Genomic DNA, 16,231 nt, shown 5'->3' on the forward strand with positions numbered 1-16,231 from the left:
GAAATCAACGAAATCTTATCAGCTAATAAATGACAAATTAACTGATAAAGTATTTCTTTATATCTCGCGGATATTTATCATAATTCATAAGAAAGTTGATGATCTCGGATTCGTTCGAAATTTCGATCTTTAATCTTACTGATCTTTGTAAGGTGGTGTTTAATTCAATACTTCGCAAGTTGTATCATAAAATTCTCAGGTTTAAAACCATTGTCTTCAAATTTTTAGATCTTACTTACGATCACGTAAATTCTCACCGAATTTCAGGGTGCAAAAATGGTACACGAATGTGCAGCAATTTCTCAGCGACTTTCCCGTCAAAACTCAGACGCGACTTGGATCGACTTCGACAAGTGCCTTTAAAATTTCATTCGGCAGCTAGACACACAACGGAAGTTGAAACAGTATTCCCACGGCGATCAAAGGGGCGCGGGCGATAATGCCGATTGTGGAGTTCGCCAATTGCGGAGAGACGCTCAAAGTTTCGCCCGTGAAACCGTGAGAAAGCCAATTCCCGGCTACTGGATGCTCGCATTTCAATGAAACCCGGGGCTGAATTATGAACAACTTTCTGACACGTTCGGCTTCAATGTTCTCACTTCCCGGCCACTCCGTCTTGAAACTTTGACACTCGAAGCTAAACTCGCTTCTTCGCCGGTTCTCATCGGCAGAGTAAATTATTTTTACTAAGAGAAATTCCTGGCCTGATCTGAATCTGCAATTTTCAAGGAACCTAACGTCGCTCTGCTCTCAGGGAATAGCGATAATTTTTATCAAAAAGATTTCCTGCAAGTCGATTCGATTCTCTAGTAACTCTGGAACGAGCTGACGTTTTCAAAGACCAAAAAAACGAAGGAGTACGTTTACAAACGTCTAATCCGCGATTAGACGAGACTCGAGGGCTAAAGAACCGCGAAGGCGTATGAAATTGGAGCGTAGTAATCAGAAATGGGGCGTTCATTGAATTCGACCAGCAAAGGGGAAAGAGTGACAAGGAGGACAACACATATTGTGAACCGAACCCTGAGAGGAATCGATAAGAACTGGGTTAATACGATCAGCTAAACCAGCAGACTTCTTTAACCTGGCTATTATATTTAGAATCAGCTCTATGGCCAGATGTAGTATGAAGAGTCCCCATAGGACATTGCATTTTCGTTCGTTCCCTTTGGCCTGAATTGCTTCTATTTTTTTCTTTTGCACTGATTGTTCTTCGGTAACATCTCCGGATCCGTTTATATCATTCTTAACCTCTTGCGTTGGAATGACGTGCTATGCACGTCGAGAATTTTTTGTTCCAAAATTGCAATATTTTCTCAGTTTTAAGTATATTTAAGTACAACCCAGGCAAAATAATAAATTTATTACTTTTCTATCCGGTGATATCGTACCGACGAGTTCGAAAACAAAGCGACGAATTATTATTTGGTCACTGGTTATGGTCCGCAATCAGTTGCCAACGCAAGTGGTTGAAGCTTTCTTTCAGCTCCGTCTGAACATTCAAGAATTATGTAGGGCACAGTTACGAAGCAAAAGTAAAACTGGGAAGCAAAATATTCATAATCCACCGTGAAAATCCAAAACTAACTTCATCCACATATACATACCAAGATGGCCAGCGTTGCAACCAATCTCCCCTAATCCTCTAAATAAATCCAGTCTGTGAACCGCGTTTCCCCCGGTTTCAACGTCGCTCGCAAATCCAAAGTGCAAGTCCCTCGGTCCCGCTGAACTCTCCGCCAGCCTGACCTCTATCTCGCAGGAAACAATCGTTTCCACTTAGTTAATCGGCGTCAGCCTGTGGCAGTTCCGCGGCGGCACCAAGACGGACGGGTTAATCTTCTTAGTCCGGGGGGTTGCGTGTCTCTCCGCGCTCAGGGCTGTAGACCGTGGGACGCACCTCGAGCCTTGCGCACAGCACGCGTGCTACAAGTCGCGCGGAAGCCGCGCCGGAAGGTTCAGTCTGCGCGCGACAGTTGCCGGAGACGCGTCGCGTCCCTTTCGTCCACAAGGTGTATAGCAACTCGCCGCCACTCCACGAGGGACACTTGAGGCTCGAAGAAACCACTCTTCGTCGTAGTTTCGTGATCGAAGTATGGGTCACCGTGAGACAATTCTAGCGGACCAATCAAGTGGTCGTTCAATTCTCGGGTTTCTCGAGCTTCCTCCTGAAAGAAACAAACCGTCTCAATAAAAAAAAAAAAAAAAAATACTGATCCAAAGAGGCGTTAGGAACTGAATGAAAGATTATACCTGTGTGTTTTGAAAAATCCACCGAGTGAATAATTCATAGTATAGTGACTGGTTGAGAAGGAAGCTTCTGGCCTCGCAATCACGAACGATCCGGCCGATCCGCCATGGAAGATCCCACGATCCAAAGTGACGAACTTATTCCCGCGAGGAACACGAACAACTTCCACTCTCTTCAAGTCGCTCGTCTTCAAGATTCCTGAAACACATTCAACGGATTAACTGTTCGAACGGATTAACGAATTTTGTTCCTTTCGACGAGGATCGCTGAGAAATCGAAATCGGACTGAATATTCGGATCAGACTGTTATCCAAGCTGTGGAGGCAGCTGGTAGCAGCAAATGTCGAGAAGCCTTGACGTTTAAGGCTCGTTTAACGCCTAATTGCCAAGCTGCCGCGTGCAATTGGTCCCTTTGTTCCTCTGTCAGAGTGATCGCGAGTGATTCACATTCCTCGTCCAGATCATCGCTTTCTTCATTGAGTGAACTTCCCGTGTCTGCCTCTATGGTCCCGTCATTCCACTCTACTGAATGTACGTTGTTTCTTCTGCTGGACCCCGAGATGGTCTCTCGTAGCAAGCTTCGCAGAAACTCTCCAGAGTTTCGACTCTTGTCGCGCGAAATCGCAGTGGAACGTTTCGACGAGTCAGACTCTAGCTCCTGATCACCTGGAATTGTCGATTCTTTGAGTTGTCCGGCTCGGAAGAGAATCTTCGAGAGAGGGTGAGACGCGAGTCTGAGTGTTCGGGACAGTTTCGCGAGGATTCGTTTGCGGGTTCGCGCGGAGAAAGTGATGCGGCTGGGAAAGAGCGTGAAAGATCGGATGGATCCCCGTGGAAGATTGATCAGACAGCCTGATAAAGCCAGCGGAGGAGCGATCGCCGTGAAAGGGGCTTAAGAACGCTGGGAATGAGAAACGTGTCAAGACCGAGCATCGAGCGAAGGTAAGAATGCTCGAGTTTTATCGTCGATTAGCGTGACGACTCGTTAATCGTCCTTCGCTGGGGCACCGATTCGCTCCGATCGACGACTACGAAGGCAAATCGATCTTTCTCACTGGAAAATTCATCGAACTTCCTCTCTCTAAGTAATGTTGAAAGTTTCCGATGTTGGTAAAATTCCATCATATAAGAAAATTATAAAAGAAACTAAGAGATCGCGCCTACAAATTTAGTTGACTTTTGACTTTTTGGTCTTCAAAATTGCAATATTTTCTCAGTTTTAAACATATTTAAGTATACAACCCAGGCAAAATAAATAATAAGTTTATTAATTCTCGATAATTTCTATCCAGTGACATCGTACCGGCAAAGAAAATTCAAGAAAAAAAGCGAGGAATTGTTGTGTACGGCTCGGTCACTCGTTATGGTCCGCGAACCAGTTGCCACCGCAAGAATTGGCTCGTCGATCTTGAAGTTGATATTAAAACATTCCTCAAAATTGGAGAGAAGAAGAAGTACGTTAAAAATTGACGGACGAGAATTTACATTAGTTGGGGACAGTGTCGACTATATTGATTGGAAAATTATTCAGATTGGCGAAGTTAGAAATTTATTTTACGTTCCTTGTGTGGTAGTACGTAATCACGTCCGGTTGCATTCGACCGTTGCTCGTCGTTTCTTCGATTTTTAGACAATTTACGCGAATCTTCAGTCTTCCATCTAATTCCTTAAAATAAATTTCAATTTTAATTTTAGATCAATTCTTTCCAAACAATTTCTTTCTCAGCTTAAACGATAATTTTGAACTTGAGTAATTAAATCCGTCGGATCGTAGTTTTTTCTTTCTCTCACATCGTCAAAAATTAATATTGATTTCCACTTAACATTCGGACAAAGACTATTCGTTTTAATTAATGCCCTACGAAATGTCAATAGAATATTACGGGCAGATAATTCTAGCATTCAAGTATGGAGGACAATCTACCCTAGAGAATATCAGCTTCGTTCTATCGAGTTTCGACCGATGTTCTAACCCCATCGCGATTATGCCACCGTTTCAATTTACCCTGTCAAAGTTAGGTATCGTCGCGAGGGAAAAGGCCTGTATCCACTGCAATTGGCAGTCGGTTTATACGCGTCTACGATTAATAATGCCGCGAATAAGCAGTGGTAGAACGCGTGTGCCACCGTCCTATTATCATCGTTTGATCGACAGCCGTTTAATAATGTCCCTTTCACTCCCCTAATTGGTCGATGCTCATTAAATCCGAGACTCTGTGGTCAAACATAAATACACGCCTGATCCGAAGGAAATAAGATATCTTCAATGCATGCACGCTGTGTATAACGAGATCGTTTGTAACCGGAGGATAACAATGCTCACGAATAAAACAGGCATGGATGTTGGTTGTTAAAGATACAGCGTCGTTAAAAAGTATTTGCATGTAATTTTTTGTTTTTTGTTAGATAGGGTGAATGTATTTTGGAGCACCTAGTGTATTTCAAGTAATAAAAATTGAATGGCAAAAAAAAAAAAAAAAAAAAAAAATTGGATCTTATATGATCGTACAAATATCTTTTATTTAATCACAAATTATTTGCAAATTACAATTATCTTTGAAAAAGGAATGTAATGAGACAACAAGAAAATGACGAAACTTTTTGGAAAAAATTGTTTGGCTCACGGGGAAAATAAAACTTTCTGGAAGTATGTAAATATCCGGTTTTATTTTTGAGTAAAATCTATTAAAAGACGTACAAAATGCAATAAAGTTGTAAAATTTACTCCGTCCTTATGGTATTAAATTTTTGTCATTACAAGCAAATGATAGGAAATTTGAAATAATATTGTTTAATATATATTATATATATATAATATAATAAAATTTATAAATTTTATATATATTTTTAATATATAATAAATTTTATATATATTTTTAATATATAATAAATTTTATATATATTTATTGTTTTTGTGTTATTGGAATTTTTAAAAAATAATTTTTCTACTGTTGGAAAATTTCTCTATTATTGGGGAATATTCTTCTCAATTATTTGTCGCTGGAAAATTTTTTTCTTAATAAACAGTTGTTGAAAAACGTTTTCCTAATCTTATTGCTGAAAACTCTTCTTCCTAATTTTCTAAGTATACCTTTTTATATTCTTTTTTGGAAACTACATAGTTGCTAATTTTGTCAATGAATTGAAAATACTTTTTTCTTTCTTTCACTTTCAATATTCCTAAATATTTTTGTTTTTAAGTCCTACAATTTTAGGAGAAACTGCTCCTCCTAATTTTCTCGCTCGTAGAAATTTTCTTGCAATTTGGAAAACGTACTGTACATATAAAGAATATTGATATTAAAAATATCGAGTATTAAAAATAAAACGTGCCCTAAGATATTTGAGCGGGGGTGTATTTCGAGAATACTTAATTCCCTTAGCTATTAGCTTGTGTGGCAAATCTGAGGACACGTCACGATAATTAATGGGCCTCTGTTAATCGTGTAGACCTGGTCTCTGTCAACTTTCCTACAATAAATCTTACATATCTATTATTACATATTGACGTAACCCTGCTATAATTTCTTTATTTTCTGAGAAATTTCTTACTTTTAATGACAAAAATATGAAATTCTCTTACTTTTACATTTCTTTTTTAAAGATAACTGTAATTTGCAAATAATTTGTGATTAAATAAAAGATATTTGTATGAGATATATTATATATATTAAACAATATTATTTTAAGATATTCGTATGAGATATATATATATATATATATATATATATATATATATATATATTTGATTAACAAAAAAAGAAAAAAAAACAAGGACAGACTCGCTCGTCAAAAAATATTTCAAACATGTTTCAACAAACATTTCTCGATGTACCTAGCAATGTACAATTTCTCATCCACGACACTCGTCGAATATTTATTCTTCCGTGTTGTAAAAATTCTCCTGTAAAAATGCCTGTGTGCGGTCGCTACACGTATATCGATTGATTCGATTAGAGATAATCTCGCAGCTTGTAATTCTTTCATGGCCGATAATATCCGCGAGTGGAAACCGAGTGAATATTAAATTTTCGTTGCAAATGTTACATCGACGATAAGTTATCGATACCTTGTCACGGTAAATTATTGAAAGAAAAAAAGAAAAAAAAAGAATTATTGAAAGGGAGCAAGATTGTAACGGCGTCAATGCGTCAAAAAGAAAATAAAAGAGATTCAGGTTTGTGAAACGTTTAATTCTGCATTCTCCAGAAATTAGGTCCCCTCTTTCTAGCTTTAAAGAATCATCTGACGATCGAACAGGTTTTCCTTCATTTTTTTTTAACGTATTCTCTTTGCACACGGTCACATCTACATGCAAATATGTACTGTTGCGTAGTACTGTATGCGACTGTTTGCGTAGCTAGCTGAATTAACGTTTATTCAAAATTCAGCGCGCGTGACGATTTCGACAGAAACAACGAAATGAACATTTCATTCTTAATTAATAAGTGTCGCAATTTTATTGTTACGTGCAACTATGAACGAAATTTGGAAATGAACGGAGTCGAAACATCACGTCTGCGTGTGAAAGAGTGTAGAGTACCTCGTTCCCGAGGAAATGAAATACGGAGAACTAGTCGTGTAATTTAATTAAATACAAGAGTCATCATGGCCATCAAACCAACGTGTTAAATAATTAAATAATTAATAAATAATTAAGACTGAAAAATTTCTTCGTTTCTCGTTTAATTTTGCACCGTGTGGAATAACCACGTACTTAACAGCTAACTGCTTGCTAAGCTAATTGATCAAGCTCAAAAACGTATCAAACAATTAAAAAATTAAAGAATTAAAAAATCCGATCTTATCAAAAACCAATTGCCAGCAGCAGGATGTTCCTGAACTCTCCTCTCTTCCAGCCATTATCTTGCCCTCTCTCATTCGTCATGCTGTCTTCTTCTCTATGCGATTCTTAATAACTCTTGTCACTGTCTACTTTATGCACTCTCGTTCGTTTCTCCGCGAGAGAGTTTAGATGGCCGTGGATATAAAAATATAGAAGGAAATAAAAAATGAGCCTCGTGGCAGCTAGAAGAGTTAATAGGCGACACGGCGGAGCAATTTATTCTGCTTGTCAGCCTTTATCCTACCAGTTGCTAGCTAGGGATTGGCGAGTTGGTTTTTGAGAGACAGGCTAACACCTGGGTACTCGCGGAGAGCTTCTGTTCAGAAAGCTCGATTCTGCCATCTCGTCGAACATCTCCTCCAGTTATATAAATTCTCTGTTATCGCGTGTTGTCTCATATACAGTTATATAAAAATATACAAGTCCACCTGAATTTAATTTCCAATGTGCACAGTCTGATTTGAATTAAACTTTTAATAGTTAACGGTAATCTGAACGTGAGCCTTTAATGCTAACACAATCTGAGCGAAACTTTTAATATTACGTAATTATGGACGCAACTTCTAACACTGACACAATATGAACCTAACTTTGTAACACCGAGCGAACCTAATATTTAATATTAAGCTGGTTCCGAAGTTAACATCTAATATTGTGTAGCCTGAACTTACTAATCTTGCGTACTTTATACGATAGATTATTTTCGTGTATTTTCAAGAATTCGTGAATCTCCACGGTGGAAATGTGCGCGAGTTGCACTTTGGGTCGTTAAGATAAATCGCCGGGAATAATCCAATAGGGGATCCTCGTTCATCGAGACAACTTATGATGCTGTATTACCGTAGGAACGTGGCATTGTTCTCGTGTAATATGATTCATCCGACTGACAGACATTAATACCCTGTGAGCCAGGCTTGATATTTAGCACAAAACCGAAACCTTTGTCGACTGTTTCCGGTTCGCGTGATTAGCATAATGTTGGCTGTCAACGTCGGATTTCGGTAGCGCAGCTTCCTCTCTTCCTGATCTTCTACATTGTGTTTCCTAATCTTTCTGCGCTTGAAAAACTATTTAATAATTCTCTCGTGTCCCTCTCGCTTCTCTTATCTTCTGATAATTTTTCCTTGTAATTCTTCCTTTCGCGTTTAGAAAATTTCCCTTTTCGACGTGTTTCTAAGTTTCTGGGCGAATGTTTCTTGCATTTTCGGAGAAAAATCACCTTTTATTAAACCTTTGATTAAAAATTTTAATTAAAAGCGATATTCTACTATCTAAAATCTAAATTAATATCTGTGATTAGTAAAATTTGAAATTTAATGTTACTAGATGATCGATCAAGACGTGACGTCACGTGACATTGGTTTGAAAGCAGATCGATCTACTAGTGAATGAAACGAGGGTTTTCTATGACTCGGACAGTAGAACAGGGCGGCCTTTAATCAGACAGGTTCTCCACAACCATAAGGGTCTACTTGCACTGGTTATTCATTCGATTTTAATTAGTACCTGGTTACGTGAACGTGAATAAATAAACACATAGTGTCTGATTCCTCTTATTCTCGACTTTTCATTATCGTTGTATTTCATTATTCTGATAAAAATAACTAAGTTAGAACAACCTCTACGATAAAACAAATATATCACGTACAGCTTTTAGGTTGTAACACTGTATATGTCCATTCAATTAATATATTGAATTTAACAAATAATATATTATTATAATATTATAACAATAAAATTATTATAATGTTATAATAATTATTAATAATATATTAATTATATTTAACAAAGTATTTCATCTGTGAAGAAACTATGAAACTAAAAAGTTGAAAGAAAAAAGAAAAAGAAGAAGACACTAAACTATTAATTTAATAATAAAATGATTTCTTCCGTCTAGTTATTCGTTCTTAGATGAAGATGACATTCTAGGGACATTTTCAGGTTACTATTCTCATTCAGGAGTCTCTGGGGAAACTAACTACCGTGTTGTACAGATAATACCCTCAATTTTGAGGCTCGTTACACGTTGAACAGACAACCACACGAGAATTCCAGCCGTACATTTCCAGTGCTACCAATTAACCCTTTGTGCCCTTTGTGACCTAGTACAGGTCTGATCGATTCCATCTGCTGCTTTTCCACTGTTCCCTTGATCCAGTGTCCTGCAGACAGCTTCGTCGCAACAAAGGAAAATCATTCTTGTTAAAATTAAACTCGTTAATTTATGGGAAGAAAATCTAGGGGTTTTCGGGACGAGGAATATAAAATCTTTTGCTTTGGATTTCTCCAATCTAACTCAATCTACTCTGCAACTAGGTTCATTGTAACGTCAAGGAAAATCATTTAAAGATTGAACTCCTTCACTTTGGGAGGGAAAATCTAGGGATTTTTTGGGGGAAGGCTCAAAGTAAAAGGACAAGTATCCTGCAGACAGGTTTGTCGCAACAAAGAAAAATCATTTTTGTTAAAATTAAACTCGTTAATTTATGGGATGAAAATCTAGGAATTTTCGGGACGAGGAATGTAAAATCTTTTGCTTTGGATTTCTCCAATCTAACTCAATCTACTCTGCAACTAGGTTCATCGTAACGTCAAGGAAAATCATTTAAAGATTGAACTCCTTCACTTTGGGAGGGAAAATCTAGGAATTTTTTGGGGGGAGGCTCAAAGTAAAAGAGAAAAGGACAAGTGTCCTGCAGACAGGTTCGTCGCAACAAAGGAAAATCATTCTTGTTAAAATTAAACTCGTTAATTTATGGGATGAAAATCTAGGGATTTTCGGGACGAGGAATATAAAATCTTTTGCTTTGGATTTCGCCAACCTAACTCAATCTACTCTGCAACTAGATTTATTCTAACGTCAAGGAAAATCATTTAAAGATTGAACTCCTTCACTTTGGGAGTGAAAATCTAGGGATTTTTGGGGAAAAGGCTCAAAGTAAAAGAGAAAAGGACAAGTTGTGAAATTTTTTTTTGCTTTAAGTTTGTCAAACGAGAACGTTTAATTAGTTCGGTTTTTTTTGGAAACTTTTTCACGAAACACTTGTATTTTGGACGACTGGTAGCGTTTAATTGGAAGACACCGATTAAACGAGTGCACTGGCTCGTGAAATACGAGTGGGATATTTTTATTTTTATTTGGGTGGTCATACAAAGAGAAATACGCTTTGAGAGGTATTCGACAGCGGTACAAAGGCATAACGAATAATCCGTAACGGAATATCAAAACACATCCATGGTGAACAACCTGGAAAACAAATCGACTCTAATTGCGCACAGCGTGAACATAGTTATGAGAAATCTAACTCAATTGAAAATTACTAGTAAAATCGCGAAACGATACTAGTTACTTTATGCAATGTTATCTAGTGGAAAAACAACGAGCTTCGACATTTCAACCAAAATGATTCGCAAAAGTTTTTCGAAGAACGTTTCGAACCTTGGATAATTGCGAGCAAAGGCTGAAACATTCGAAAATTGTAGAATCGATCAGCATAGATGTTTTGTCATCAGCGTTTACGGTGGAGAGTGGTCGAATTGGCGACTTCATTATACTCGATCGATTATCGTTAACCGTTGGTCCCAATTTTCCTAACGTCATTACCGATCGAAACCGCAATTCCTCCGGAATCCGGTATATTCGAGGGGGTCCACGGTAATTGCAGACGCCATAACGTTCGATTTGTCACTGTACAGTGTTTCTGACTGTTTCGAAACAATAGTTCTCTCAGAGTACAGAAGCATACGGGTATCCTGAAATTTCGGGATTACTACCTATTGGGTGAGAAACCAAACGTAATAGATAATTATTTACTGATATTTAAAAAACAAACGATGTATCTTAAGAGATCTCCGGCATTCTACTTGAATTCTAATTAAATTCCAATTCAAAATTAGAACTTGAACTTGTCGAGAATGGAAAACAGAAACTAGATTTTCAGTTGAATTACTACCAAAAATGTTTTTAACATGAAGGCTCGCAATTCAGTCCAATCTGAAGTGTCGAAATGACATGTTCATTCTACGATGTTTTTCAAACTGATTTCCCAACAGTAATACCAGATAATTCTACGGGGGAAAAATTCGGAATTTCAATATGAATATTTTTTCTTCTTTTTTTTCTTTTTATTTCTAATAGAGTGACAGCATAATAAAGAAGTGGAAGTCGATTTTGCATCGTTTCACCCGATTGCGATAATTAGCCCAATTTCCTATAATTTTTTCATTGATCCCTGACGAGGTAATGGGAATTGTATGGTATATGCCAGTCCCTGTCCTCTTTATTATGTAATCGCGTGTCAACGATGGATGCTGTCCTGACTGCACGATCGTATTGGACACACTTGTTGAACAAGCATTCGATACTTATCCCGTCTAATTAAATTCTTTCCTTCTTATGCATTAAGCACATTTGCAAATCACTGCGCTATGCATCAGAGATTTTCACTGTAGCAGACTGTGTGTCATTACTCGACCAATTACCAATCATATCACCAGACCAAATTACAATTGCGATAGGAATGAATTACTTTAGAAATTTCTAGTAATTTTAAATGATTCGAGTAAGAAGAAGAATCACTAGATATCATACAGTTTTGACAATAAAGAACAATGACCATTGTTATAAATTTCTAGACCAATTCTTTCTACTCCTAGAGCTAATCTAGCAATAAAAGTCTAACACGATAAAAATTGTGATACACGGAACGGTAGTTATTCCAATCTAGTAATGTAAATAGTCTGGCAATAAATTACAATTTTCATCGTAGTGGATTTCTATTCAAATCTAGCGACATAATCGTAGTATTATACATATTAGACTGGAATAATTACTACACTACGCATCACTATTTTTTATTATTACGCTATTATACTGGTTTTACTTGCGAAAAATTCGAGGTGCAAAAGGAAACAAATGAAAATGACTGGAAAATACGAATCCACACGTGCATGTTCAAATTACATTCGAGGCAAAATAAGTCCTAGTGACTCTGTTCTGATAACATTATTGATTAATTCGATGCACGATATTATATTCAACTATTAATCAACTTAATAGCATTAATCAATCATAACTAATAATTAATCAGCGAATTATTCCCACGATTATTCGAACAATGCCCGTTAGCGTTCAAAAGAATAAATTACGTTTAAAATCAGGTTTGTCAACAACAGTAACTACAAAGGGTCCATTTGCAACAGTCGAACTGCTCTTTTTTTTTTTTTAACTAACACAGTTCAAGTATTCTTTTATTAACAAAATCTTCCTCTCAGTAAAAAAGACTGAAAAACTTAAAACTGCAAAGGAGAGAAGATTAGATATTTCGATAAATCTAATGGACAAACGAGAACGAGATTTCACGTGGTTGATGATCGTGGTGAATCTAATAAATCGAAGCCGGGCGAATGTTAGCGCGATAACGTATGGGATTCCTCGAACTTGTTTGAAGGAACTTTGTGAAAAGCGAGCTTATCGTCACGAATCACAGCTATAAATATGCCTCTGATTGGTTGATTATCTTTGTCCGTGCCGGCCGCACGTTCGCCCAGCTATTGCTCCCTGTGTGCAACCGTGACAGATGCATTCTGGGAATTGAAAATGTAGTAACGCGCTCCGCGAACAGACAAATGGAAATCAACATTTTTCACGTAACCGTTAATCGAGCAGATCGCGAGCTTGAATTTTTCGAGATTATCCGAAAGACGGAGAAAAGACTCTTCGAACAAAATGAGAAATTAAAACTGTTCTCTCTCTCTCTCTCTTTCTGCCCCATTTTTGAAAAATGTTCCAATTATTTTGTGGTTCTTTCCAGCCTTCCCAATTTTTTCAATTGTAATTTCTTCCAATGGCAAAGCAAATTTCAAGAAAAAGAAGAGGACACTACTCGTCTACTCTCAGTCCGAGTGGAACTCCCAGTGAAAGAAACAACTCTTAAAGGGAGCAACCCGTTTCTGATAAAATATTTCAACGGAGTAAAAAGGTGGCCGGTGAATTCCAAGTTTCACGGGTTGTCGTGCAACGGCTGCGGCGACGAAGGACAAATTGGAATCTCTGAATGGCTCTCGAGAGCGTTGGAGCAGCGACTTCGCCTTTGTCAACCCCTCCACCGATATCGAAAATCCTTTTTTCTCTATTCTACTTGGCCGATCGAGTCTCCGGGTCCGCGGACAATTCTTTCGTCCGCCGGTCCATGGCCGTTCGTTGTTCCTTAAAACGTTTCCACGCCGCTGTACATTCTCTCTTCTTTTCACGAATTGTCCCGCTAAGTAGGGGGCAAATTGTTTTCAACGTTCTCGAGCCAAGTTGAGAAGTGCGATTAAGTTGCCCGGCTGTAAGAAAGGGAGAAACGAGCAAACAAGCAGGTTTTCACGAAGATTGAAATCTATCCGCGAAATTTAATAGAGATTTTCTTTTCTTTTTTTTTTTTTTTTTCAGTTGCGCCAGTTACTTACGTTTAACCTGTCGCGCCGGAACGTCGAGAATTTTTTGTCGTCAAANTTTTTTTGGTAGATCTCTGCTAAATGTTTGAAGTAGAAAACGATGATTAAAACGTACAATTTCCAAGTTGGAAAAAAAAAATAATAGGGAGCACACAAGCTTCTGTTTATAGATTTCACAAGGAATCATTTAAATCTCGAAAAATACATTTACAAAATACATTTATAAAATATCTAGCAGAAATTATAAATTTTGATCACTTTGATCTAAGTTCTAATGTTAAAGATATTATTTCCCTTCTATTCAACAATTTTAATACTCAAGCATTCTGACTTTTGAAAAAGTCTGAGGAATCATTTAAATCTCCCCAAAATACATTGTTTTACATTTATGAAATTATAGCTGAAATTATTATAATTATTATATTCTGGCTGAAATTATAAATTTTGATGATTTTGATCAGTTCCAATATTGTTAAAGATATTATTTCTCTTCTATTCAGATATCTTTTGTAGAAGTATTTTGACTTTCAAGTTCTGAAGTGTAGGGGCTGCGTATCGGAATGAGGTTAAGTTTGTTGAAAAGTACGACAAAGGTTAGGACACTCTAGATTATTCAAAGAAACCGCCTGTCTGTCTAATTATTTAAAGAAACTTTGTAACTCTTTGCTTCAGTTAAATTTAATGTCGCGCATGCCGAAAAATGAGGTTAGCGTACTCGACCTATGATCCTATGATAACCTGAATGATCGTGCTAAAAAAAAGTTTCAGAATGAAATCTTCGTGTTCTTACGTAACACTTGTTTTAGTGTTAGACTCCTGCATTAACCTCTTGCGCTAGTAACTGACTCGCGGACCATAACGAGTGGCCAAAACCGTATGAGTCGCCTTCTTTTTCATCGGTATATTACTGGATAAAAATTTTCTATAAAATTATTTCAACATAATTAATTAAAATAATTAATTCTTAATATAGTATATATTAAGTATAAGGTATAATGTATAATATACTATATATATTACATTCTTATACACACATTCTTATACATACATTCTTATACAATATAATAATAATTAATAATTAGTTAATTCTAACAAAGTCTCCTTGAGAATTAATATCTTAAGTATAATATATAATGTATAATATACCATATATACAGTATATATTCTTACATAATATAATAATAATTAATAATTAATTAATTCTAACAAAGTCTCCTTGAGGATTAATATCTTATATTAAGTATAATATATAATGTATAATATACTATATATATTATACATTCTTATACAATATAATAATAATTAATAATTAGTTAATTCTAACAAAGTCTCCTTGAGGATTAATATCTTATAAAATATAATATATAATGTATAATATACCATATTATATACAGTATATATTCTTACATAATATAATAATAATTAATAATTAGTTAATTCTAACAAAGTCTCCTTGAGGATTAATATCTTATATTAATATATAATGTATAATATACCATATATACAGTATATATTCTTACATAATACAATAATAATTAATAATTCTAGTTAATTCTAACAAAGTCTCCTTGAGGATCAATCGTTTCGAAAGGTCTCTGGTTCAATTTCTCCCATCTCCACCCACGCGAGCGCGAGACTTGAAAAGCGAACGATCGCTTAAAAGATAACACGAAAACCATTTTCTGGACGAAGCTAATGTTCTGTCCACCGTTAGTGCAGGCCGCTGTTCGACGAAAATCGATCGGCGACACGCGAGGTGCATTAATTTTTAACGCCGTTTCCTCTCCTCTTGCGCGACTTCGTTTGCAAGCTTCCATCGTCTTTTTTTTAAAAAAAAAAAAAAAAAAAAAGAGAGAGAGAAAATACAAAGATTAATACAGCGCAGTGGAGGAAAGGCTGGTCGAGTATGTTGGTCTTCAATACGTCGTTGACGAAGTGTTTCACAGTGAGGAGAGCCACACTGGCCTCATCCATCAGGTCGACGACGCTCCAAAGCGGAAATAAAAATAGAACCAGCCCGTTCTGTCTCTACTCTTTATTTTCTATATCTGACGCAGGGCGTAATTGTCTCCCCGTTCGTCATTTCCCATCGACATATCACCACACTCTGTATTATTGCATCGCGATTACTTGTAAAATTAGTGTAATCAGTGTAATACGAAGCAAATGAGAATCGCCGACGAGAGTTTCGATTTTACAATTGATCGAACTGTAACTCTTAGAACTGTTATGAAAAAAGAGTCACGCGATTCTCACTTCGTTTCGTCTCATTTCGTAGCTTGATGTCTGTACTCCGAGAGAGAGTTCGTAGGTTCGATCATTTCGCATTGTGTTAGCGAAGAGAAACACAAGAAGGATACTTTTGTACTTGGAAAATTGTAAAAATTCAAACATTTCTCTAGAGATATTGAAGATATTTTTGAAAATTGTCGGATCTCTCCTTTATAAGTCGTACGATCTCTTTTTCGTCATTTTGTTGAATTTCGAACATCATTTTTTTTGAATTTTATGTCTACACTCTAAATTGAAAAAAAGATGCATAGAAATTACATAAAATATCGAATTAATGCTTTAATACGTAAGATAATATAAAGTTACGAAAAATTGTATAAAAATTACAAAAAAAAAAAAAAAAAAAAAAAAAAAAAAAAAAAAAAAAAAAAAAAAAAAAAAAAAAAAAAAAAAAAAAAAAA

At 36.4% G+C, this 16,231-nt stretch overlaps 1 protein-coding gene across 1 annotated transcript in view; it reads left to right on the forward strand.

Moving 5' to 3' along the window:
- The first annotated feature begins 2,294 nt into the window (after positions 1 to 2,294).
- Positions 2,295 to 16,231, forward strand: part of LOC122535726 (adenylate cyclase type 6) — an 86,165-nt gene continuing 72,228 nt past the window's right edge. Inside the window, exon 1 of the mRNA XM_043667497.1 lies at positions 2,295 to 3,193. The gene's annotated coding sequence lies outside the window, so the exon portion shown is untranslated. The remainder of the gene's footprint in view (positions 3,194 to 16,231) is intronic.

This window comes from Frieseomelitta varia, unplaced genomic scaffold (assembly GCF_011392965.1).
Source record: "Frieseomelitta varia isolate USP_RPSP 00005682 unplaced genomic scaffold, Fvar_1.2 scaffold_759, whole genome shotgun sequence".
Lineage (NCBI taxonomy): Eukaryota > Metazoa > Arthropoda > Insecta > Hymenoptera > Apidae > Frieseomelitta > Frieseomelitta varia.